The 26,374-nt window shown below is 42.4% G+C and overlaps 1 protein-coding gene across 8 annotated transcripts in view; it reads left to right on the plus strand.

Moving 5' to 3' along the window:
• The window catches only part of PTPRF (protein tyrosine phosphatase receptor type F), a 371,253-nt gene that overhangs the window by 78,681 nt on the left and 266,198 nt on the right, over positions 1-26,374 (plus strand). For 6 of the 8 annotated variants that reach the window (XM_083845516.1, XM_083845515.1, XM_083845521.1 and 3 more), the window contains one exon: positions 13,735-13,815. The exons of the other annotated variants lie outside the window; for them this stretch is intronic. The gene's annotated coding sequence lies outside the window, so the exon portion shown is untranslated. The remainder of the gene's footprint in view (positions 1-13,734; positions 13,816-26,374) is intronic. 8 annotated transcript variants of the gene reach the window in all.

Consider the following 26,374-nt stretch of genomic DNA (forward strand, 5'->3'; position numbering starts at 1 on the left):
CGCAGAGGCCTCTCAGCCAAACCTCTGCTGGGGTGAGGAGGATGGGCGTTTTGGAAACTCTGAGTGAAATACTGGAGGTCTTCTCAGCGTAAATACTGTCAGCAGAGATCAGAACATTTCACCCTTTGGTGTCAGGTAGCGGCACACGTTGAGATCTAAGCGGTGTATCTACATATTTAAACAAAATATGTTGCCTCTCCCGCCTTCACATTCACTTTCTACTTTCATTGGCAGACAGATTGCTTTTTATGTCCTTTCCGTGCACATTATGCCAGAAGGTTCCTTTGCAGAAAATAAATTTATAGTCGCTAGCTGATAAAGGTCTTCCTGCAGCGGTCTTGCAGAAACATTTTCAGAGCCATCCTTCCCACTGCCGTGTCATTGCTCCAACGTCTCTGAGCACGGGAGGTGACAGGCAGCCTACCTGCCGGATTTTCCCTCTGTTTCCGTGGTAATTTTCCAGACCAAGTCAAGGAGAAACCGAAATTTGTAAACGGAGAATTCTTGATTAACTTGTTCCAAACTGTGCTGCTGACTTGAGCGATGTGGTCTCATAAAAATGCTTTTTCAGGTAGGAGCTCTCAGGGTTATTTGATTACGGGAGGCCTTTGTGTGTGTGTGCTCGAATATGTATGCGTGTGTGCTCGTACGTATTTACTTTTCAAAACTGACGTTCAACCAAAGAACAAATTACTTGTGTTCACAATGGGTTTGGTGTGGTTGGATGCCAACGAGAGCTTTACCTGTTCTGCAGTTAGCAGTACTGAAGCGATCGCATGTTTTGATAACATTTCTTTTAGGTTTTGCAGAACCATAATCGGTTTTATGTATGTAAGCTGTTCAAGTTATTTAACAGTCTCTCAAATCTGCCATTTTACATGCTTCATTCTTTATGAATAGAGGTAGGCAAATGAAAAGTAGCCTAGCAATCAGAAATTGTTCTTCACAAAAGGTTAGTAGGGAAAGTAGAGATGTGAAAGTACTTTTAAATAGCAGGTGTAGTCTTTGTCATGATTTTTTTTTAAAAAAAAAGGCAACATTTTTGTCTCATGTTCTATTAAATTAAAAAAAATCTTTGGAAATAATGAAAATTAAAACTGCTGTTGTCTCCTCTGTTGCAGCATTCTGAACAATACGAGCTGAGTTGTTGTATTTTCTTTGAATTCCACCTGTTTTGCAGAAACAGAACATTATCTAATACTAAAGCAAGAGTTGCCTATGCAGTTATTGTGTTAATGTGGTTAGAAAAAAGGGCTTTAAGATTTTCTTGAAGCTTATCCAGTAGCAAGATGTATTGAGATGACTTGCATATCTTAATAGCAAATTTTTCATCTCGTTAATAAGGAGGAAATGTAAAGAATATTATCAAAATAGTCTGTCTGACATGCAGAAAATGTTAAACTTTATCACATTGCACCAAAAATAAACTAATTTACGGCCACACAAAAAAGATTATGCCTTGTGTTTGCCTGCTATAAATTTGATATATTCCTGTAGTAATTACAGCCGTTGATTCGGTAAAAGTTGAAAACATTTTTTTCCCAAAGCAGAACAAGACTTTGTGTTCCCATTGCTACTGCATTGCAACACTTTGAACTTGCTTAGCAGACATGACAAAAGGTTTTAATTAAAATACTAGCAAGATAAAAAGAAAAAATAAAATCATTTGTCTGCATTAGCTTTGTGCATTTCTCATAATTCTTTAATTCTTCTAATAAAGGAAGAATACCATGACTGAGATAAGAGGTTGTCCTCCCTCCTCACTCCCCTCATCAGCAAAAGGTTGTGCCAGAGTTCCAGGATGTTTTGCTAATTCAGCAATGGGCTCTGGAGGACTGTGAGATGTTGCTTGTTGGTGCAGGGATGAGTAGGAGGTACTTGGGTGGCTTTGTTCACCAGCAGGAGCATGATCCGTGGGATGTTCTGGGGTACACGGAAATGCATCCAAGTACCCAAGCCTTTCCAGCTCCCAGGTGTAATTGTAAAATAACTCATTCTAGCTCAGTGCTTGAGTGTTTGTCTTAAACTGTACAAAATCACAAAAATGTGGTGGCATAAATGCAAGAATTTCTCCTGGTTACTAAAAATGTGGTTACTTGTTAAAAAGTCAGCTCTGCGTGGAAGATGTCACCAGCTGTGGGTTGAATCCAACATCTGATAGAAACTGAACAGTTATTTACTGACAAATAAGCGAGCGTCTTCTCACCCCTTTGTTCTTCTTGGTAATGGAGCACTGGCAGGTTGTTTTAGCAGTGAAATATTTTGACTCTGGCATGACAGTGTCTTCCTACAGTACCATGGTGGCAGTAACATGAGTGAAGGTTTTAATATGCTCACATGAAAATTCTCAGCTTTACCCCATCTGAACAGCCTGAAATTGAAGAACGCCAGTTACAAAATAGAGTAGCTAAAGGACTTTCAGGAATTTTTCTGCCAAATCCACGGTGAATTGTGGATTAAGAGCTCCCTAAACTCTTGGCTAAAAATAGAGATCATTGTCAGAGTTCAGTAAGTCTTTCAACTACTTTTTCTTTTCTGTTTTTTCTACTTTCTAATAAATATCTAATTCTCTGAAACATGATTTAAATAATGATGTAAATCAAGCAGAAACTTTGATGTAAATCAGTCACTTTGATCTTGCTTTGTTACATTTCTCAAAGGAGAGGTTAATTATTAGTAGTTTGGTAATTATTAGATTGCCTTGATTTCCCGCTAAGTACAGCTTTTACAGCAAGGTAACACCTTTTGTCAACAAATCTCCATTATAAGCATATGTTATAATTGTCTAAATATGCCAAATAAGCATTCAAATACTTCATGCTCATATTTTTGGTAGTCAAATGTTCACTTAATGTGCATTGAGTGCTGAATATATAGTTGCATTGATGTCAAATTCTTACCATTAAAAATTTGAATTCAGTTAAAATATATGAAGTGATATTAAATTGTTAACTTCATTTTTCTTAAGTGTACTGGATACCTACATAAAAGCAAACTTGCTGCGTTTTGCTTTTAGAATTGGTAAGGTAGTGCTTTCAAGGTTTAAAATTAACTCTGTTAATACTGAAAAATGTTTTTGGCCCTTGAAGTTTTTGTAAATAGTAGATCTCTTCCTCTTGTTCTTTGTTTACTCCTAGACTGGAAAATGAAAGCAAATCTTCATGCTATGTTGTTTCTTAATTGATTTCTTATTTTGAGCAAATCAAATCATTGAATTGAAGTAACTGAATAAGCTGAAATTATGAAAAAAGCTATTTCTACATTAGCTAAAAGGTCAATCAGTATTTAGAGTTGGTTTAGTGCATTACTTTTGGATGGCTAGGTGGGTGATTTGACTTTCTTGAAGGCACTGGAAACAAACATAGTTGTTTTTTTTTGTAGCATTTATTAAGTTTAAATGCTTTTAATATGCATAACACTAAAATGAATCTATGTTTATAAATAAATGTTTTAGTACTTTAGAAACAAACTTAATTTTATTAGGAAAGTACTTTATGATATGATATTTAAATATATGTTAAAAGTAAACACTTATTACACTTCTCAAGGAAAAACCCTCAACAATGTGGAAAGACACATTCATGCATATGAGTTTTTCATTCAGTATCCCTTGTGCAAAAGCACATTCAAAGACTACAAGAAATTTCAATTTCTTATAATTGTGATTACAAGAAAAATTCTGAGTATCCAAAGTTGGTCGTTGTGGTTACTGTACTATTTGGTACTGCTGATGTACTTCTAAATACGTAATGGTAATAGAGCCTTTATAATTAAAGTGGTTATATTTTATATTTTTATAATGTGTTGGTTATATTTTGTCACGTTCTATTTTCTGCGAGTTTGAGAAGGCAAATATTTCAGTGCCTGATGTTACAAAGGTGGATTTGCAGAGCAAAATGGATATGTGATGCGTATATTTTACTATTATCAATATATTCATTTTTTGGGTGCTTTATTCACATATATAAAATTGAAATAGAGGCAGTTCTGAGGCAGGATACATTTTGGCTTATTTTCCTGAGCAAAACATGGAATATTTGTATTATAAATAACTTTGGAGAGTGCTCTTTATTGTAACAGTTTCTGTTATAGCAAATCACTCATTGTGGGTTATGACTCATGATAATTCTGATACGGGAGTGGGGAAGGCTGTTTTTGCCTAAAAAATGCTTGTCTAGATTTTGTAAGTATATCCATCTCTGTTTAATATGCATCTACAATAGATGCTCCGTATTAATGGATGTGCGATATAATACTCACGTTCATTTGTTTTCACTTTAAACACTTGAATGTTTTATTTTTAAACAGCAGCTTACCTTTAGTCAGTTGGCAGAGTTTTGGATATTCCTCTGAAAGATTGTTGTTATTCCAGGTCTCGTCTGTGATGGTAGCATTGCTGCTGCTGAAAGGAAAGCCTTGTGGGTTCACACAGTTTGTTTTACTTTTTTTTTTCCCCTACCTTTTTAAAAGAAAAAATTAGGTTTGTAGAGATGTTAACAAAGCTTGATCATATTTAGAATGAGGGTTTGCTGATGGTAATTGTTTATCAGTTTGGATGTTGCTGCTAATTCTCCAATGTTAATGCATTCTTACGGTTCTTTGGGCTTTGTGTCAAAAACCTTGTAGAGAGACAGATAAACATCAGCTCCTCAGTGTAATGGAGGACACGTTTCAGGCAACACTAATGTGAACCTAATCTAATAGTTCCTCTGAAATTTTCTTTCATGCTGTTTATTGCTTTTCTTGGATTTATGCTGTAGCAAGATTATAACACTAGCTACTTGAGGATTATCCTGTTGTGGTAGAGTGTGATATGAAAATTGCAATGGGTTGAAAAGGGGGAAAAAAAAAACACCCACAAACAAAAAAACAAAACCTGTCCATTCCATATTGTAGCGTTATTTTTTTTTTAATATTTGTTTCTCATAACGTAAAAGCCTTTTTTCCATTCGTCAGAATTTGTTGTCCTATGGAGTGAGCCATTGGGCAACCAAAGAAGGCTGGCAGCCAGTAACCTTCAAAGAGCAATCCTAGTCCAGACTTCTCCAGTTATTCAGTGGCACTCTTGCAGGTTCCAGTGTAATTGTTTGGATGTTTTGTTACCCCATAGTCACTCACCTATGTTTTGTTACCTCATAGTCACACCAGAACACCTCTAGGACTACTCCCGTAGTCCTAGAGGTGTTCTGGTTTTCTGGTGTTGGCTATGTACTGGTGTGGCCTTCCGTTGTTCGAGAGAACATTAGTTCTCTAGACTCCCTTAGTGTCAGCTTTGTACAGGAGTCTACTTGATGTTCAGTTAAAATCCTGCAAAAGAGGAGTTTGGGAACCTTTGAGCAGGGCTCGGAGAGTGCTTCTTTCTGATTCATCCTGAATAAGCGTGCTCTGTTCCTTTATGTTTTTCCAAGCTAGCTGAGTATCAGCACAGATTTTTCTCAGACAACACTGTTACTATGTGCTTACAAAATGTGGAGAGCTCAGATTTTAAGGTTGTGTGTAGAATAAAATATTCCTTTTGGTTTGTGCTTGGCAGACTCAAAGGTTGAGGTAGCTGTTTGAGGTATGGATGCTTTGGATGAGACTTGAGGCACATTGCTCAAGCACCCTATCCCCAACACTAGATATTGTAAGTACAAGTACAGGCACAGTAGGCTGATGTGTAATAATTTGTTTATTCTTACAAAGAATTACTCTAATTCGTAATAATTAGATACTCTTAATTCCTAAGACATATATGTCTTTATCCCTTTTGATTACTCATGAGCTAGTGGTATTTTGTATGTCTGTCATCCTTGTCTCCTCGTTATTCAAACCTCAGTTAAGCTCTTGGAGGCTCCATTTGCATTATGTGTTTGTTTAAAAGCTCAGTACTCACGGAGGGGGGAGCAGAGGTGCTACATGGCAACCTGTATTAGAAGGATGGGTCCTAATTTGTCTCCTGATTATTTTAGCACTCTGATGAAGATGGTAAGAAGATGAGTCTGTGTATCGAAAATACTATAGTGTGTATGTATAGTGTATAGAAAACACTATAGGAATTACCTTGTTATAGTAAAAATGTAGCAAGTAAAACACAGGCAGGGAGCACATGGGCATCAGGAGTAAAAGTCATGGTCAAACCTTCAATTTCCCAACGCAAAATAAAATGCTGAATATCCCAACTGAGTGGAAGAACCAAAGTGAAAGAACCAAAAAAAGCAGGCATCTTCAGTTGGTGAACTGGTAGAAGTTTTTACATCCTTCTGACCTTCTAGACATTTGGGGCACGATTTTTTTCCATTGCCAAGGGATCCTCAAAGATGGTAAAAACATATAAGCAATGTTCCTAGATTTCATACAGTTAGGAGTAATAAAGATGTTATTTCTCCTTTGAAGCTTCATAACTTATTCATCAAAATTAGTCATGTTTAGCTTCATAGATAAGAGAGATTGTTCAGGATTGGGGCATCATAGGAGATGTTTTATGGTGAGTGATATCTGTGCTTTGTGACCCGAACTTGTTTGACTTGCTGCTGAGAACCTATAGTAATATTTTTCTATAAAAGACTACCAAGAAACCTAATATCAGCTCCTTTCTCTTTTTTATATATATATATACACACACACATATAATACATATATATATATATTATATATAATACATATATATATGCATATATATATTTTTTTTTTTTTAGCTACAAAACTTTAGGCAAATACATGTGTTCATTCCAGTAGTCCTGTTTTGGCCAAGGAAATCTTGCGTGTTGGTGATCTTTTAGTTGGTGCTGAGTGCTCATCTGTCTTCAATCTCAAAGGCATCTGCAACTAGAAGGGTCACCAGCACAAGATGCAGATACTTAGTGTACCTCCCTCGTTCTACTGGGCCTTACTTACCGTAAGCCAAGCAGGAAATACCTAACTCCTCCAGCTCTGGAAATGCTCATATGACTCAGCGTGGTAAAGGGCCTTGTCCAGTGATGCCAAAAGAAAGGATATGTTGCTTCTGCCCCGGTGGCGTACATTTTCTAACTTCCCTTAACATGTGCTGATGCTGCATTATGGAGCTTGGAAACTCCAAAGTCCACGTAGTGTGTTAGCTGGCATTCTTGCTGCAGTAGGCAGGAGCAGAGTTTCTTCTCAGCCGCATGCCTGGGATTTTTTGAGTGCAGACCTTTTAAGCACTTTTGAAGCACATGGGATTCCTCTCTACAATCATGCCTTGGTTCTCCACGGCCTAACTAGCCCTTCATTTGTATCATGCATTTTGTTGTCTTTTGTGTTTTGTAGACATTGAAGACTGAAGTGATTGCTGAGCTGAGAGGTCCCTTGTGACCCAGAATTGCATTTTCCATAGAGATAAACTGGCACTTGAAATCATAAAAGATGGATTTTTTTTTGAATTGTTCTGTCCTTCTGCCCAGCTCCTTTTTTTTTTTAACACTTTGGAGAAGCTAGGATATTCTTTAGATACCCACAAAGTTATAGAATAAATTAATACACAGTTTGGAAAACAAACTCACTTTGTACTTCAGTATCAAAGCAAAAAAAGAAAAAAAGCCTTAAAATTAACGCTGTCTGCATAGCCAAGACTAGGGTAGCTTGGTGCAAATCAAATGTTTCTTCATCTTCTTAAATAAATTTTTTCACTGATTTGCAGAATATCAACTTGGTTCTCCATTTATTATACAATATAAAATTTTTGCAAGCCAGATACTCACCAAAGGTAACATTAGACACTGAGCAAATAATTGTTTTCTGTCACACTGCATTAGTAACTGGAAAGAAAGCGTTTCCTAATTTGTATTTGTGCAGAACTAAATATAGCTCTAGCACAGCTTAACTTCAGCTTTAGCCATTCATGTCCCTGAGAAATTCAGCACCATGTTTGTCATTTACTGAGGAAATGATTTTAGACATTCTTATGTGCTTCTTGCACTCTCATTTGTGAATTTTATAGTCTTGGGAACTTGACTATGAGGCTAACCACATTCACAGAACATCCTGATAATCCTGGGTTATTGCTGTCTGCAGGGACTATTGCAGAGCATTTTTTTCCTCGTAGGAGTCATACGATAGCAAGCCTTGGTCTCAACTCCCTCATTCAGCATTTAACAAGGAGCAGGTAGTATATAGATTTAATTTTCCAGCAAAAACTGCTCTCATTCTTCCAACTTAAATGTGTTATTTATCACCTGTGCTACTCTGTAGCTGTTCTCGTGTCATGCCATCAGCTCTACTGATCATAAATAACCTGTTAAGAAGTATTCAGATTGGACAGTACTGGAGAAAATCACGCTGTTATCCTGTAAGGAAAATCTGATGATGTAGGTGGGTGTGTTGAATAGATTGTGTCTTCCGCAGGGAAGTGTACTAGCTGATTTCTGTGCCTTGGGTTTGTAGAGAGACCAAGATGGTACTTAGTCATTTACCTGTGTCACTTCTTCAGCCATAAGTGTGCTGCCAGCTCATGCATGTCGTCATCGCTCTGCCCAGCTTCTCATGTTATGGGTGATGGGTGTAATTAGGAGGAGGAGGGAACAGGCCTGCTGTTGCTGGTGGGAAGGAGGAATCCTGTGTACCTGGTACTAGGTGTCTGCCTACACCTGTATCTCTTACCTTCAAAGAGATCAGTTCCTCAAAGGATGCAGAAATCTAAAGAAAATTGCCTAGGTTTATAACAGCTTTCCTCTTGGCAGACTGAGATTTATTTATACTGCTGTTTGCCACACCGTAGGATGTGACAGGCAATTCCTTGTGTCTGCACTCTGTCTAAAACGTGAGTGATCGCTGGGAATACGAGCGATTGCATTAGAAACTTTCCTCCCTCCAGTGGGGAGAGTTTGAGCTTGAACTCTCCCCTTGTTGAGGTCTTTTGAAGTTTGGGTCTTCAAAACTGTTCTCCACTCCCACCAGTGCAGTCATCATCCTTGCCTTCTGAGACGGGCTGGACCAGGCTCCCTTCAGAGGCCATTAAAGCTGTTTGTTTCATCCTCCGGAGAGGTCAGTGGAGAACGACACAAGTAAGTAATTATTCCCCGACTCTCCTCCAGCAGCTGAGCGAGCTGTGGAAGTTGTGTGACTTGAAACATCATTAAATCTCTGGGCAGCGTGGAGTGGCTGCAAGCCTCAGCAGCGAGGAATGCTTGTGCACGCAGCGGAGGGGAGGGCTGAGGAACAGGTGGTATTTAGGAGCTAATTAATATTTGTGAATAACAACGTGCTATTGGTAAGAAAACAAATCACTCTGCGTCTGAATATTTATGGTGATGACTTTCAAAGCTGCTTGGATCGCGCAGTCTTCTTCCAGCTGTTGCATCTCCTCTCGTGCCACAACGCTTCACGCCGGGGTGAAAGCCTTCTGTGCTGCACGTGGCCGGGCTGAGCAGAGCGTGCGAGTTGAGAAGAATATTCTCAACAGTTCAATATTAGTGGGCCGTGAGGTCCCACATGTTTTTAAGCGTTCTTTGCTGGTAGAGCAAGGCATGCAACTTGTTTAGCCTGAGATTTCATCCCATTAAGAGCCAAGCCATGCACAGAGATAATGCTATGTTTGAAGAGAAAGCAGGTGTTAAAGGTTGTTCTCCCTCTTAATGTTGTGTGCGAGTGTTTTACAGTAGATCAAACTTGCCTAATGTAATCTTCATAATGCTTTCATTTAAAATGCTCCCTGTGGTTTGTATTTGTGGAACCGAAAGAGCAGACTCGACTTTGTAGCTTGGTGGGGCGGGGTGTTCGATTGAACATATGTTCGCACTGCCATTTGGGAAAGATAATAGGTTTTTAACCTCTGTCAGTGTTACACTGAGGTATTTATGGAGCTCTATTAAAGCTGTGCCTAGGCAGCTAACCTTGCCATACAGGTTTTTCGCTATTTGCCACTTTCTTTTGATAAGTTGCGGATTTTCTTGGCCTCTGACTGCGCCACTTGCTGTGTCAACCAGCACGGGAGCTTACGAAGGAGCAAGGAATTCCTTGCTGTTGTCAGCGCTGCGTAAAACGCTTGTGGCTACTGCTATTGTGTGTTCAGTAAACATGGTCATGTAGATTAAAAAAGCAGCTTTTCAGAGTTTCAGAAAACGTTGCGTGTTCCCTTCTGGACTTGATGCACAGAAGCAGGGAAGCTGGCAGACTGGCAGCAGTGCTCACGCTTTCAGCTGCTGTGGTTCCTGGGTCCGGCTGCAGGTGCGGGGCATGCGCATCGGCTGCAGGGCACGGCCCGTGGATGCTGGATGCACACGGGGGGGCTGCAGCCTGGCTGCTGCTGCTGCTGCAGGCCCCCAGTTTAACATGGGAGCGGGAAGCGGTGTGTGTTTTGGGAGATGAGTTTGTTTTAACGGGGGAAGGTGTAATTTAGCGTGCTAAAATCCTACTGGTATGCCATCTCTTCCATCACTTCAGGCTTCTAACAATGTAAATTAGTATGGTGGAGGCTGCAGTGTGTTCACAGAGGAGTTTATCTCCAGTGAACTGCCATTACCACTTTCGTCACTGCTGATTAAATTTTTCTGTTAATGTTTAATCCTAAATAGCAAACGCCTAATGTTTATATGCCCTCTCTGGATAAGCAGAACATCCATTTTATAAAGTTGCCTATGACATCCAAAACTGAATCCGTGTATGATTTTAAATATATGTGAGTCAGACAAACAGATGCAAAGAAATTTAGCACTTAAGTAATTACTTGAACATGAGCACACCCTGTTGTGGGAGGGTTTTCCGGGGATCTTAAAGTGCACATTAAGTGGTGTGTGACAGAGTATTTTCTGACCTTATCTTTGCTCTCTGTCTCTATCTTAATACTTCCAGTGTAAAAGAGGCTTTTGGTGGCGTGTTTCCTCTGCCTTTCTTAGCAGTAGTGCCACTGGGGTGTAGCTGAGAATAGCTGACTTGAACTGCCCCATAGACATAAATGCAGAACCTACTTCAGCGTTTGGAAAAAGGAGTCGAGTGAAATAAGTTCACGTGTACCCTATGGACGATTGCGATTACATTTGTTAGAACTATAGAAAACTCCACAAGGTTTCCAAAGAGTAAGTACAATAGAAATGCATAAAAAATGGTATCATAGTTAGCAGCAGAGACTGATACTTGTAAGGGAGGAAATTAATATAAATTGTTGGCTTACAGAAATTTCAAGCATTTTTACGCATTTAATAAAGGGTTGCCATTTAAGTAGCTTAAGCATCCTTCTGTGTAGATAACGTGTCCTGGGATTTAACAAACCACTTACTGCTGGATGGATTCCACTCAGATGTGATTGCCATTCTTGCAACAAAGACTAGCTGATGAAGAGAGTGAAAAGAGCCAGTACTGAAATGGTCATCGTGTTAGTATGAGGAAAGGGGGAGAACAGGTTTGTATCATCTTTCTTCTGTAAATGTAGTATGTTAGAGTCTTGGTCATGGGCAAGATGTGTTACATAAAACAGAATCAAAATATATTTTCTACCCACAAAACTGCCTAGCCCAAGTTGTCGCAACTTGGAGGAGGTGTTAGCTGGATATAGACCATCTGGGCAGAGACAGGAGCTGGCAGGACAAACCCTGATGTGTTGGAGGAACCACACAGCAGCAGTCCCGCTAGAGCCAGGTTTTTGGTGAGCATGACTGGAAAGAAGAGCATCCAGGTAGATGTGTGAGTGCTTGAAAGAGAGAGGGCTTCCCTCAAATCCCAGGGAGCCTGGCAGAAGGTACCAGGATGCTTTTCTAAAACTCAGACCTGAGGGGTGGAGACTGAGCTGTCCCATGTTGCCAAGGTAGGAGTGGGTGACCTGATGCTGAATGAGAGTTGCTCAGGTGTGAAAATTGGGACCATGTATGAGTGAGAGGCGGTGTGGGACACCTTAAGACATTGCATAGATGAGAGAGCTTGCTGGGACAGAAGAAAGAGGAACGTGGTCAAAGTTATGAAAAACATATTGAGGAGCATTGTGAATAGATACTGGCAGGGTAAGACCTCAGGGTTTAAAACAGGAACACGTTCTGAATGACTGCAGCGAATGCTGCAAATGTGTGCCAGAAGTAAATATAGTAGAGTAAGCACTGCTACAGAGTCATTGAAGTCAATGCTGCATAACATAAAATTGCATAATATATTTATTTGTGAAGGTTGTTTTAAATGGATCCGAGTCCTTGGAAAGGTGACTGCGTTCTGGCTCCCTAGTCTGAGGTTTCCGATGTGTCCATGTCCGACCAGGCGGCAGGCTGCCAGCAGAGGCCTGAGCTCACCCTTCCCTTGTGCTGGCTCCCCGCTTGCCTGACCTGCTCACAGGCTGCATGCGCCCCCAGAGAGCAAAAAAGGAAGAGGTTTTTGTTGTCCTTGCCCACTCAGGTTGTGAGGGGGATCAGGAAGGGTCTCTGTGCAGTGTGTGAGTGGGAGGGTAGATGTGGGTGTACAAAAATGCGTGGGGCAGCGAGCTGGCAGGTCATCTCAGCCCCGCGTCAGGCCTTGGTGCCGGTGATCCTCCTGGCCGGCACCAGCCGTGTGGTGACACCACAGCCGCCACAGGCCTGGACTTCAGGGTACTGTCATGCTCTGAAATCAGACTACTGAAAATGCTTACAAAATCAGTACTTTGTAATTGATAAGGATTAAATAACACATTTTACACATTTGCATAGTTTTGAATCGTTTATCCTTCTGAGGACTGTAGTCATTTGGCTCATTTTAAAGAACGCTTAACAACCAAGCCAAGCTGGAGCCGTCGCTTACAGAGCCAAGCTGGCACTGAAGAGAAAGGTGTGCTTTTGGGGAGACCACGTGTGTTCCTTGCAGCCTCCCTCGCACGGTGAGCTGGGCTCAGAGCATGGCGCTGAGGCAGGTGGGAGCCATGGCTGGTGCTGAGGGGAGTCGGGAGGTCTTTGGCAAAGAGCTTAGGAGCCAGAGCAGTGGAAGTAAGCCGTGTCTCCGTGCTGATAGCATGCAGGGTCATGACCGCAGGAGGACTGCTGGAGAGAGACTTTTCTCTAAGCTGGGTAGCGAAGGAGGTTACCAACTGGAAATGCTGGAGAAACACGCTTTTACTTGGCACAGTCACAAGGTGACAGCCAGCCAAAATCATGATGCCATGTGTAAGACAGTGAGGTGGGCTAAACAAAGCAAGTGGATAACCTTAAGGTCGGAAGGGCTATCTGAGAGAAAACTGAAAGAACTTGCTTGGTCTGGGCAGTAAAACGAGTCCTGACAGGGAGGTGGCATAATTCAGTTTTATCGGCAGGGAAATAAAATTCAGGGATAGAGAAAAGCTGTTTAAGCTACAGGATCAATGTTGGCCTGAAAACAAATGGGTAAAAACTATTCAAGAATAAACGTTAGGCTCAAAATTAGCAGTTTTTCTGCCTGCGGGAGGAATTACGTCCCGGAGTGTGTATCAGACAGGGGAGGGGGGAGGACCTCCGTCTGTATGCTGGGGCTCAGTCGCGTTGATCGCGGTTCTTCAAGGTGGCCCTGGTCACAGAGCACTGAGCTAATGATTTGTGACGGAAACCCCTGTCCCTGTGTCCCTCTGAATCCACGTGTGGTGATGGGTCACTGTGATGGCGCCGTGTCGGGGTAGGAACCAGGGCAATTGTCCCATGCTGTCACGGGTTTAAAACTCTCTGGGTGGGAATACGTGCTGAAACTAACTGCTTTTTCCCCAGGACGGAGAACTGTGTCATTAAGTGAAGCTTTAACCTTTACTGTTTAGTCTGTGAATTTCTCTGCTCTTACAATCATTTATGACACTTATTTTTATGTTTGTTTTTTTCCTAGGTATTTTTATGGCCTCTGTCCCAGTAGCGTCTCAGCGTCTCACAGGCATTTATGGATTTATTCTGAGAACGTTCCTGTGAGGTAGGGAAACGTTATTACCTGCGTTTTACAGACTGGGAGCTGAGGCACAGCGAGATAAAGGTTGCAGGAGGAGTCTGTAGCACAGCCAGCAGTCAAACTCTGATTGCTAGCAACTTGTTTATTGTCCTAATCACAAACCCAGCTACCTGTCTTTGGCTTTTTTCCTTTTCCTTTTTTCATTTTCCTTTTTTTTTTTTCTGTAGAAACAATCTGCAAGGGGCTTGGAGGACCTGTGGAAAATATGGTTAGGGCTCCTGGTGTCCTTTTTTAACTTTGTTACTTACGAGTTGACAAGCCTTTCTAAAAATATCAGCAGATCTGTTTATGTTAAATGATTAACATGTTTAGACTTTCAACAGATAAGCTGTCATGCTTTTTTTTTTTTGAGTCAGTAACTCCTTTATCCTACCTGTCCAGGCTTGTTGAATTCTTACCCTGCCTAAGCTAATGCCATCCCAATCACCTAAAGCAATGCCAAGAATTTCATCATCCATGCAAAGATCGGATTCATGTCAAGACAGGTGTATAGTTTCTCAAGCACATTTATGTATAATTACTGTTCAACTTTATTTTTCAAAGGTCTTTCCAAGCCAGTTAAAATGTTCACCTTTGAGCTCCCAGATTCTCCCAGAAATTGGATTTCAGTGCCTGATTAGTGATGCTGATCCCTTTCAAAAGTATTGCAGAGTTCCTGACACGTGTGCGCGCACTGAATTGTAATGTACATCATAAAATCAAATATCATGAATAACAGCTTGAAAAATACCCTTTTTTTGCTTCAAATAAGTAACTTTTAAGATAGGTCTTCCTTGAGCCCTTCTTTCACCTCAAGTTGGTATTTAAAGTGTGACTTTTACTGCCTAAGGAATTTTCTTAGTGCTACAGGAACACTACAAATTATGAAGACACCAGCAGGCTCTCACAATTAAATATTTTTATTGTCTATTAAAATAAGCAACATTATTAAAATGATAACATTGCAAAGAAATATTTAATGCCATCTTCTAATTTTGCACTCTTTATTATACACACACTGAATTATATTTATGCTCTGTATTAATGTATATTACATGTCTTTGTGTCCCCAAGACTGAAACCCTAATGACTCATGAACTGTCTCAAAGTGTACTAAATAAGATTAAAGAGCTGGCCAGTGACCTTAACAGTCAATTAGGCTATGCATTACTCAGCCCAGTATTTGTGGAGTGCAGAAGGGAAGCAAAAACTCATTAGCTGAGATGCTGATACTTGAAACAAACAAGATTTCTTTAAAACCAGGAACAAGTCTTGCTGTTTACATGAAGATTGGAGCACTTTACAGTAGATGCATGTTTATGTGTATGTGTGTCTGGAAGTACTCCAGTGTGGTCCTGCGAGGGTGAAGAAAGCCCGCTGGAAGAGTGGAAGGGAAGAGCTTTTGGGTTGGAAGAGATTCTGCTGGGCACAGGTGGCATTGGTCAGGCACTGGTGGGTGCTGTAGGAGATGGTGCTCAGGTGGTGGGATGTGCCACCTGAGTTGTTTCAGAAATCTGTTTCATGGAAACAACAGAGCAGAACTTGGCATGGCACACTGAATGTGTTTCCTCAGAGCTGAGCCCAGTTTTTTCGGATGGGAGAGCGAGCAGAAAGGCTGTACATGTGCATGCCCACTGCAGAGCAGTGTGTGAAGACCACGTCCCCATCTCACGCAGGTCAGGAGAAGGGGAAGTGGACAAAGAGCAGCAATGATGTTACATGGGAGCTGAGCTAGCAGCTGTGGTCATGCCAGCCAAACAGTGGTCCTCAAAGGTTGCTCAGTTTCCTAGCCTTTCTTTTCCAGTATGTTCAGTTTTCAGCTGACCCTGAGAAGGTCTTCCATCATTCTTAATGTAAACTCAGGTTTTAGGAAATAAAAGATGACAGACCTGGCCCATACAAAGTGTGGCTGAAAGTACATTTTGAGTGGCATGCAATAACATCTTTTAAAGTAAATCATTTTTTTCAACATAAATCAGGCAGAATCTCACTGATCTAGGTCACAGTTTATCTGTAGGGGTTCTTTTCGAATAATTTCCTTAATGAAGTCCATCTCATTTGGGGGGAACGGGGGAACCTGGAAAAAAAAAAGTGTATTTTTGCTGTTCAGATGAATGGTAGAAGAAAGAAAAGGAAGCCTTTTCAATCATGTCAGGCTGAATCTAAAGCATCAAGGAATGATTTTGTAGGAGAACCCCTGAAGATAAACTGTAACCTAGATTAGCAGAATTCAGATTAGGTTTTCGGGAGTTTGGAGACTGCAGTACATCCTGAAGCAGTCTTGACATTCATTTAAACTAAAATTGTTGTATGGTTGCTCTTTCAAGAACATACAGAAATATGTTAAGTTTCCATTTAGGTGTTAGAGTTACAAAATTTTTTAATTTCAATCTGCTTGAAAAGATGAGAAACAACAACAAAAAAACAACCACCCACAACTTAGTATTTTCCACTTGAACTAGCTATTGCTAGGAAAATATTATCTTTGTGATTATGGTTTGGGGAATTTTTTTTACATGCAACATTACCATTGAAAGTTGGACATTGGGATTGCAGTTAAAACTGGGGCTTCTGCATGATTAGCGTTCTTCATTCTGACTTAAAAGTGTAAAGCAATTGTCATCAGGTAACCTTGTCCTCTTAGAATTGTTCAATTCTTTCTCTTTTTGAACTTATTTGCAATTTGGAATATGTGATGCTATGTTCTAATTTAAAGGCTTTTCTGTAATATGGGTTATGTATTTCTACAAAACGCTGGCACAAAATTCATGTGATTCAAAGTGATTTGGTTGTGTGTTATGCCACATTGGCAGGAGCTCAGTAGTGCTTAATGCAAAACAAGGAGGTGCCGTTACTTCTCGCTGCAGTGTATTTGCTGGCTGTACGTTAAATGACAGCCTCCAAAGGGCACCGGCTGAATCCATTGGCACGGGTCAGCATCCTTTATACAGGACTGTGTGTGTATAGTTTTTTGGACTTAGAGTCTTTACAAGGTCCTTTTATCTTACAAATGAGTGGAGTGCTTTAATAGATTGGTGCCCAAAGGGCATGCCTGTTGGCGATTTACCTGCCTTCACGCTGTGTCTTGGAGAATGCACGTGGAGACGGAAGGGTGCGGCTTAAAGCTACAAATTTGGATGAGTAAAACTCGTTTCTGCTTTGAAGTTGTATGCTTTAGCTGTTCTACATGGGTATATGTTTTCAGAAATGTATTTATGAAAAACGGCGTCAACAGATGCTGGAGATGTTACGAGATTTAGCCATATTTGCAAAATTGAACATGAGCATTAGCCCTCTGGTCTTTTTCATTTCCTTTTCTATTATATAATCAGCATATTGGTAGGTGGCTTTTGTTGTGTCACTTCACCTACTTAATTAATTTAGCTATCTGAGGGTTATGTAATAAAGGTAGAATCATCATAACTGCCAACGTTAACTTTGTCATCCCCTGTAGTCAGCACTTGCTAGCGCTCTGGCGCAATGGGTTTGAATAGCTGCCACACCGTGTGTGTGTGTTTTTAAACCCCAGACAAGTGCTGAACTCATTAAAAATACATGCTACCGAAGTTAATGTGCATAAGAAGTTTTGGTGCGGAGATCTCCTTTGAGGATATATTCAACTCTAATTAACTTGGTTTCGTTCTATCTAGTATCAGCATAGGCTTGGCTGAAACCACCTCGCATGGGTTAGACTTCTGTTTTGAAGTCGAGCTGGATGGGATGGCAGATGCAGGAGCGTGCGGAGGTGCCTGCCCGGCATTCCCGGTGCCTGTCCTGCCTTCCTCCGGCAGCAGCGGGGCCCGGCAGGGGCAGGAGCACCGGCTGCGCCTCCTGGGTGCGGGGCATCGCTCACAGTGGATGCGTGTCCGTTTGTTGTAGGTATTGTACTCTCAGGCAGAACTGTGGATTCCTAAAGATGCCCGAAATAATTAGGTTTGCTGTACTGTAATTGAACGATTGCATGATACCAAGCTGTCCTCTGACTGAACCAGATTCTGATTTTTTCCTCGTATGAAATAGGGAACAGCAGCCTAGAAGACTATCAGTATTTTATTGGCTTGGCTTTCTCTCTCCATTTATGCTTTCTATTCATCATTAGTTCAGGGCTAATTTCCTAAGATTCTGCTAATTATGATTTGTTTTTCAGTGGAGCCAGGCAGCAAGAAAGGGATTACTAATGGTTACATTCGTATTAAGAGCAAATACAAGTATGCAAGGGTATGAAGTACCAGTTCTTGGCTTTTTTGGCAGTGTTGGAAATCGAGCTCTGCTGTTATGTCCAATAAAACAGACTTCACTGAAAGAAGATTATAATATTTTATGAGCGAAGGTTTTTACTGTATCACTCACTTTACATTGAAGACAGTACTCAGATTCATATTCAATAGTAGGCTGCTGTGCTTTGTATAACTGGAAGGAATGTGTGGATTTGTTGCATTTTCATCACAGCTAGCGATGGGAAATGTTTTGGTCTTTTTAACTAGTACTTGGGTTTTAGTCTTACACAAGGATTTTCTAGATGGAAACCTCAGATAAGATGGATACTAGATGTAAAAACTAGGGGGGGAACCGCTACTGGGCAATTTTTGAGTGTTCTTTTCCCGAAAATTGGACCTTTTAAAGCATTTCAGGTTGAGTACACTAGAAATTGAGGCATTCAAATCACTAACTGCTTTTGAGAATGACAGCCAGAATCTCCATTAACGTTGCATCTTCTGCTTAGGGGACCACAGAGCAGAGACTGATGTGTCTTTGAGGGTGGAAATGGAGCAGTTTAAGAAGTTACAGTGCTTCACCTGAGGTACGGTAACAGCACGCAACTGCATCTAGTTCATTTCAGAGAAAAACACGGAAATCGGAGGATGATCTAAGGCTGTCTGGTTTACTTTGCATAGAAGCAGACTACATATGCTCCTGTAATAAGTTGGCATGTCTCAGCTGTGAGGATGATAATTTCCAGTTGATGAAAGGTAAATTATAGCTGTAACAGGTGGGTGCATTAAAATGCTGATATGCTCCAAGATACCTGTCTGTGTTCAGACAGAAGCGGGACTTGCTGTGCTGGTTTGGACCAGTGGTCAGTCTAATTTGGTACCTTACCCCTGGCAATGATCAGTGCTAGATAACTAAGGGAATGGCACAGGAAATCGTGCATTTGGTTATCAAGTGTTTTATCTGCTGGGGAAGTGTCGTGTTTTTTTCCTTTAATGTATCAAGCCAAAGCAGGCTGGTTTAGTCACTGAAAAGTGTTCCTTCTAAAATGCGGTTAACTTCTTCTTTCATCCTCTCTTTGCAGAAAAGGAGTTTACTGACAGTTCTTAATGTTTTCCCTTTAGACACCTCAGCTGAGGGTTGGTGTAAGCCGTATGCAAGTCTTTAATCTGGCTTGTTTTTTGTTTTTGAAAATGTTCTTCTGCATCTCCAAAAAAACAGCCATGATAGATGAATAGTCTGGGTTTTTTTGCTAACATTATAGCTGAAAGATAAAATACTAAATGGGTTTCATGTAGTTATTGTATTGCTTGAGCGTGTCTTCCTATTAATTAAAATTAATTTAAACAAGGTGATAGGAGTAAAGTGCAGAGTAGGAAAAGGATAGATCAGAAAAAGCAGATAAGATAGGTGTATTCAAATAGTCAGAGCCTGATGAAATTTGCCCTAGGGTACAGCAGCAACTAGCCAAGCAACCTTTGAACCATTTACAATTATCTTTTAGAAATTGTGAAGAGCAAGAGAGGTCTTGGAGGACTGAAAAGGGCAAATGCAGTACCTGCCTTTGAAAAAGGGAGGTCCGGGGAATTACAGACTGGTTAGTCTAGCTGTGGTGCTTAGAGAATTGGAACAAAATTTTTAATCAGTTTCTGGGAATCTGGAGGATAAAAAGAAGAAAAGGGGTTGGGGGGAGTGGTAGCTGTGATGTATCTTGACTTCAGCAGCTTTTGACGTAACCGCTTGTGGCATTTCTGTGGAATAGGGACACACACATTTAATTATATGATAAACAAGTAACAGTTTAAAAACCGTGTTTGAAGAACAGTTACCTACAACTTGCTGTGAAAATCAGGGGACCAAGGGGGTGGCATGAACACACCCCTGTTTGTCTTGGGCTGAGCTTTGTTTGCTGTTCTCTTCACTCATGTGGGCAGGGGAGTACTTACAAGATCTGCAAGTCTGAGAGGGGCTGCGAGCATTGTGAAGCATAGTTCAGAGGTGGATGGTCGTGGTAGGCTGAAAAAGCGTTTGGAAGCCTGCGACATGCAACTTACCGAGCTGAAATGAGGAAATACAAAGCAGTGAGGACGTGGTTAGGCTGCACAGCCCCAGAGGAGTGCTTTGGTACATGCACTGGATCACCACCTATACACGAGCTAACAGTTGCAGAGAGGACAAACTCCATCTGGAGTGTATTAGCAGGGCTGTAATTCGATTTGAGGTAATGATTCTGCTGTGCTCAGTGCTGCTCAGCCCCAGACATGGAGCCATGTTGGTACCTCGGTGAGTGTGGGCTGGCTGAGGGCAGCTCCTGGAGGTGGCTGGGGTCTGGAAGATGGGCGAGACGTGGAGGCTGGAGCCAGTGGGTGAGGGGACCCGAGCGGCCGGTTGCTGTCTGTCTTGGCTGAGGGACGGACAAAAGCTTTAACTCAGCTTCTGCCAACCACCACAAAGTACGAGAAGGATATCGGCGAGTCAAGAAAGGTGCTGAAAGAGGGAGCAAGTCGGGCAGAGGAGTGTGCGGCTGGCCCGGGGCTGGAGCAGGAGCTCCCTGACCGTGGTCTCCCACCCCAGGCGGCTGGCTGAGGTGAAGCAGTGCCCGGCTTTTGGGGAGCATGGACAGGACACAATACAACGTGCACAGAGTGCAGCAAGGGAGGCCCCAGTCAGATAAAAGGCGAAAAGAGAAGCTCAAAGTGAGCGTAGAAGAGTGCCGGAGAAAGGGCCCCAAGGGGTTGTGGCACTTCCATCCTTTGAGGTGCTTGAAAATCAACTGGAGAAGGCTGTGGGCTACCTGGTCTGACTTGAGCAGTTGGCCCTGCTTTGTTTGGACTAGGGACCTTTCCAATCTGCCTAATTTTTGTGGTTCAGTAAACTGCTTCCGTCCTCCTTTTCTTGAGAGGATGAAGTTTTCCAATGATAGATCTGAGGTCGGTGGCAGTGCTCCTGCTGATAACGCTAATCAGTGGCTGAAAAGGGCCAGGTATTACCGAGGATGCTTCCCTTCGAGTTGTGTCTCTTAACATAAAGATGTTTGTTTTCTCAATCAAGCTTCAAGAGGAAATACTGTAATCAGCTGTTTAAATTTCTTCACTACTTCAGCATTTTCTTTTGTTAGAAGCACCAGAATGTTTTCTAGGATGCTGGTGTTTTAACTTCATAGCCTGCAAGGAACCTTTGTATCAAGCACATGGATAGGGAGCTCAAAGGAGATCGTAGCCATGTGATACAATAAACATCTACCTAATCAGGGAAACTTATTGTTTCCCATTATAATAAACAGAAAACATGTGATGAGTGACTTAAACATCTATTTGTTCTCAATGTTTTGCAAAAGTAATAACTATGAGCTTGTAATAGTGATACACAGTCTGTAACATGCAATGGTTAAATATTAATACACGCTGGCTGTGTTTAAAGATCAGGAATGGCTCTTATGTAATGAAATGTTAACTCTGTTTTAAGCTCCATCAGATTTTGTAAGGTGTCTTCCAGAGGTGTAGTGTATTGCCGTTTAGAGGGATAGTCTGTTTGATGAACCTCATCAACAATTTAATGCAGTTGTTTCTCTTGAAAGGCTTTTCTGGGTTAGGATGTTGAGAAAATGACACTCAGGTTTTTGCTAAGGTCTGATTTAATCACTTAAAAACATAGCCAGGCTGCTTGACAGGTGACCGCACAAAGCATTCACAAATGGTCTGTCTTGCTCATCTGTCTCCTTTTTCTTAATCACACTGATGGTGCTCTTCTTTTTTGGTGGTTGTTCCGAAACTAATTCCATTAGGCTGGCAGACGAGCATTGTTCGGAGGAGCAGCGGTGGAGGGGTTGTGTCCCATGATAGCTGTGACAGTCTGTAGGGTCTGCTTAGCGGAAGGGCTGCCCCATCTTGCTGCTGGGACAGGCTTTCCTGGCTCCTACAAAGTGACACCAGAGACTTTAGACCATATGTGTAATCGCGGTTAATTGTGTTAGGTATTTGTTCTCCCAGTTTAATGTTTGTCCAAGTCTTGTAAATGAAGTTGCTACAGTGAGAAATTTTATGGTGTCCAAGTTCGAGATGATCCAGCTTATCTTGTTGACTTTCTCTCGAGCTGTTCCTTGTGGTTCTGCCTCGCTGGCCAGCGTGCAGAGGTGACGAGTGGGGCTTTTTCCTGAGTTTTGCTTTATGGTTATTATTTGCAGGTGACAAGCAGCATTTTATGCTGCTGTAAAAGTTATGCTGTTCAAATGAAGTTCCGTTTCACATGCAATGCGGTTGGGTTTTGGGAAGTTTCAATTTGTTTATCTTGGGAGTACAAATTATTGGCATTGCAGGAATCGGGGACCCTAACTGATGTGGTACACAAGGAAGAAGGGCTGATAAAACGTATGCTACAGATGTTATGACAAGTACGTCATATTTTTTTTGCTGGATAGCAGAGTGACTGATTGGCTGTAGACATTCCTGACACTGCCTGACAGAAAGGGTTATTTTATCTGAAAACAGCGCAGTTACAGATGAGAGAGCTCCTGAAAAACATCACTCACTTTTACTAGCGACATCCATCACTTCCTAATTATGGCTGCTCTCAGGTGGAGAAACAAGTTCTTTCCATTGTTCCTCCAGAGCTCCTCTTGTCACTGCCGCAGCAGCGCGGGTTTAAAGTTGGTCCTTTATCCGGGGTCCAGGCACCTGTGGACTAAATTAATGCACAGAGGTGTCTGTCTGTGTTAGCTGGGATCCCACCGGCACAGGAATGGCCATGGCTGGCCGCTGTGGAAAACGAGCGGCTTTGTAGTCCAACCACCCGCTTTGCAGCACGGAAGATTTGTGAAGCTCCGGTTTGCAAGTCGGAGTTTGCATTGTCCTTTGAAAAGCTGAATCAAGTCAGAGCAAGTCGGGAGTGAAGTGAAAAGAGAAGCCCTTGGTACCGTTCAGAAACGGGAGAGGAGCTTTGGATCTCACTTTTCCACTGCATGCACTTAGGTGTGATGGCGGGAGCGTGGCTGTCCAGGCGCCCTGTGAGCTCCCCTCCGTGTGTCCCTGCACCCCAAGGCACGTGTCCCGCTGCCTCCCGGCCAGGCGGAGCTGCTGGAAGGGGTTTTCCACAATGCTAGCTCAGCTTAGCTTTTTCCTCCTGAATTTGTTGGTTCTGGTGCCATGCTAATGCACTCTGGAAAAGCCATAGACTTCTGCCTGTGTTTTCAATGCCCAAGCGGTCGGAAAGCTTTGTGTCTGGGAGCCCTTTGCCTCCCTGGGTATCTCCTCCTGCGATTTGCTCGAGCCCACCTGCTGCATGTAGCTCAGATTTTCTGCTGGGCTCTTAAGAAATTTATTTTCTCTTGCCATGTTAAATAATTCTTTTCTAGTAGTCTGATAGCAAGAGCAGTGCAGGAGATTTACTTTTTCCTGTGTGCTACTGTTTACATACGGATAAAAATAACAGTTGGTTGAAGTATTGTTTGCTTTTATGTATATGTGCGCCATGTGTTCCACCCTCTCTGCCTGGAATTCTTTTTATTTACTTTGTGTGGCTCATCGATCAGAGCGCAGGCATGGAGACGCCGAGGGTGCCATGGTGATGGGGTCAGCGTTAGGTGCCTGCGTATGTGGTGTGGTCAGGGAGGAATAAATGAGCATTTTCAAAATTGTAGTTTAATTCCAGCGACTTTGCAGGTGGTGAAGTATTTACAGTTGCTGAAATGGTCTGTGCTGCCCTGTGCTGCCTTTTCCCTTTGAAGAGTAGGTGCCTTGCAGCCCTTTCCCGGCTGCTAGTAATTGCAGTAATTAAACGCACCTGGTAATGACAACAGCCCTGATGCACCCTCTGCTCCTGAGGACGCCGATGTCCTGAGGTCAGGAGCACCCACTGCTGTTTCACGCAGCCCTCTGTTTGAATGCAGGCTGAAGGTTAGAGCTGCACTCCGTAGGGCAGGCAGGAGGGGATAGCTCTGCTCCCCGCGTGCTCCCGGCTTCCTCCTGCGAAGTGGAAGTAAGGACGGCCAAGGTCCTGCTGAACCGAGCCGGTGTTTTATTGTTGCACGTTTACGCTTCATTTTGTACCGCTAAAGGAGGGCTTGTTCTTTGGCAGATGACCCCAAGGTATTGTCTCTTCTGGTAGAAAGAGGGGAGTGCAGAAGAGATTAAAGTAACTTAAAAAGAATAATGGGCTTAGTGATGCTGTGGTCCCAGACTCGCCAAAGCTTCGGGGGCCAAACACCCTGAGCACTGGTTATGGATGAACATTGCCCGTGGATTTCAGCGGCAGCCGTGGAACTTCAGAGTCCTGAGAACTGCTGTGTAGTTTAACAAATCGAGGAAAAACTCCCAATGCTGTTGAAGTTCTAGAGGAAGAAATGATTTGCACTAACGGCTGTTCTCATTTTTTCCCCCAAAAAAGTCTGATAATGGGTGGAAAAAATCGGCCAACCAACCATACAACAACAAAACAACAACCACCAAAAACGTGAAATTCCCCCTACCCAGTTTTTGAGGACTGAAATGCTTCATTATCCATCGACTCCCCAAAGGCTAATGTGTGGGGATGGTGGTGCCAGAGCAGAGGGGTTTGCAGGGAAAGTGTGGGAGAGGCCATCTGTCAATATTGTTCTTGCTGCTTTTCCAATGCTTTTACAAATTGATAGCCTGGGAGTTGTCTCTGCTGCAGGTAAAGCCTGTTTCGAGCCCTTGTGTGTTGATATTTTATTGAAGTGAGACATGAACACTCTGGGGAAAATGGCATTGTGAGATAAAGCACTCTGATATGTGCATATAGCTTAAATGTCATCTTACCCAAAAAAAAGATAAAGCAGATGTTAATTGTAAAACTGTACTTCATGTACATTTAAAGCATTTCATCTAATTCAGCATATCTGAGCACATGACTGCTGTGTTTATCCATCCTAAAAATGTTTCTTTGAAACAGTTCTGTGATTATGCAAATACATAGTTCTAATAGAAGGGAGAGTAGATTTAGGAGTCTCTGATTAGAGAGAATATTTTCTTCCAAGATTGAGAGTCTGAAGTAACAGCCGATGTTATCATTTGTTTTGAAGGAGAGAATTGCAGGTCCACGTTTTCTTCTACCATTAGATAAGCCGTTTGACTGGAATAGCAGTTTTAATCTGTTTTAATGATGTTTTTCCAATATGAAAGGGGCCAAGAGATGCATAAGTCTAAAGGTCTGCTGGTAATTGTCGAAGTGATGGGAGTTGTTTACCGAACATACAGTGACTGGATTGTTGCCTCTCGCTGCGAGTGCGCGCGTGACCTTTGTTCATGGCTTAAAGTATAATTAAGGAATACGTGCCTCTGTGTATTTAGAAACAATAAAACCATCCCACTTGCAGATGTCGAGGTATTTAGGGATGGCAGATACAAATGAAGCATTTTGGTGAGTGCTGGCGTTAACTGTTAAGTTATTTACTGATGTTCCCGTGCCTTTCTCCAACACAGCTGAAATGGTGTCAAATCAAATCTTTCCGTAAGCCTTGCCTCACACTGGTGAGGTCATGGCTGCTTATCTTGCCTACGGAGGTACAGCTCCGTCATCTTTTCCAGGTGATCCCGAAGAAAAGGAACTAAGAAATCCCGACCTGTCGCGCCTTTTGCCGACAGCGCATGCCAAGCCTTTTGCAAGCTATTTGCAGAGATATTAAATAGGCTTGGCTTTTAGTCTTTCTCCGCTGGCATGGTCCTGCACCTGCAACGTGTATCCAGTTGTAGGAACCTCAGTGAGAGGGAGAGAGAGGCAATTGCAGGCAATTCTCTGCTGAAATCCTTCAAGGCTGACTTTTTAAACTCGTGTTGTTCCCTGATGCCCAATATTTCTGGGGCTGTCAAGGTTAACAGTGGTCGCTTTGCAGCGGGTGGTCGTTGTTAATATGTTGGTTTGACACGCTGCAGTGCAAGCTTCTGGCTGCTCCAGCATGTGACGCCTTGTGCCTGGGCAAAGGAGGAACTGTGTGCGTGGCTCACGACAGCAGCAGGTTTTAAAAGGAGTGGTTTGAAGCTGCTTTGAAGCTTTTCTGAATGTGAAAAACTCCCGTGCTAGGTGTCCTCTCACAAAGCCGGAGAAGTACCTCCACAGACCTGGAAGCTGCCGGCAGGATGCTGGGGCCAGCACATCCCTGGTGCTCCCCATCTTGCCCAGCTGCCCCCATCCCTCAGCACCATCCCCCTCTGTCCCTCTTCATCCCGAGCAGGGTTGTGTGGCCTTGAGGGAGAAGGCTGTCACCACTGCTCCAGCACCATGGTGCTCAGGTGGGGTGGGCACGGGCGGGGGGGCACTGCTGCTGAGACGTCCCTGGCCACAGCCCAGGGCTCTGCAGCACGTGGCCACCACCGTCTAG

Source organism: Anser anser, assembly GCF_964211835.1.
Source record: "Anser anser genome assembly, chromosome: 8".
NCBI classification, from domain to species: Eukaryota; Metazoa; Chordata; class Aves; order Anseriformes; family Anatidae; genus Anser; species Anser anser.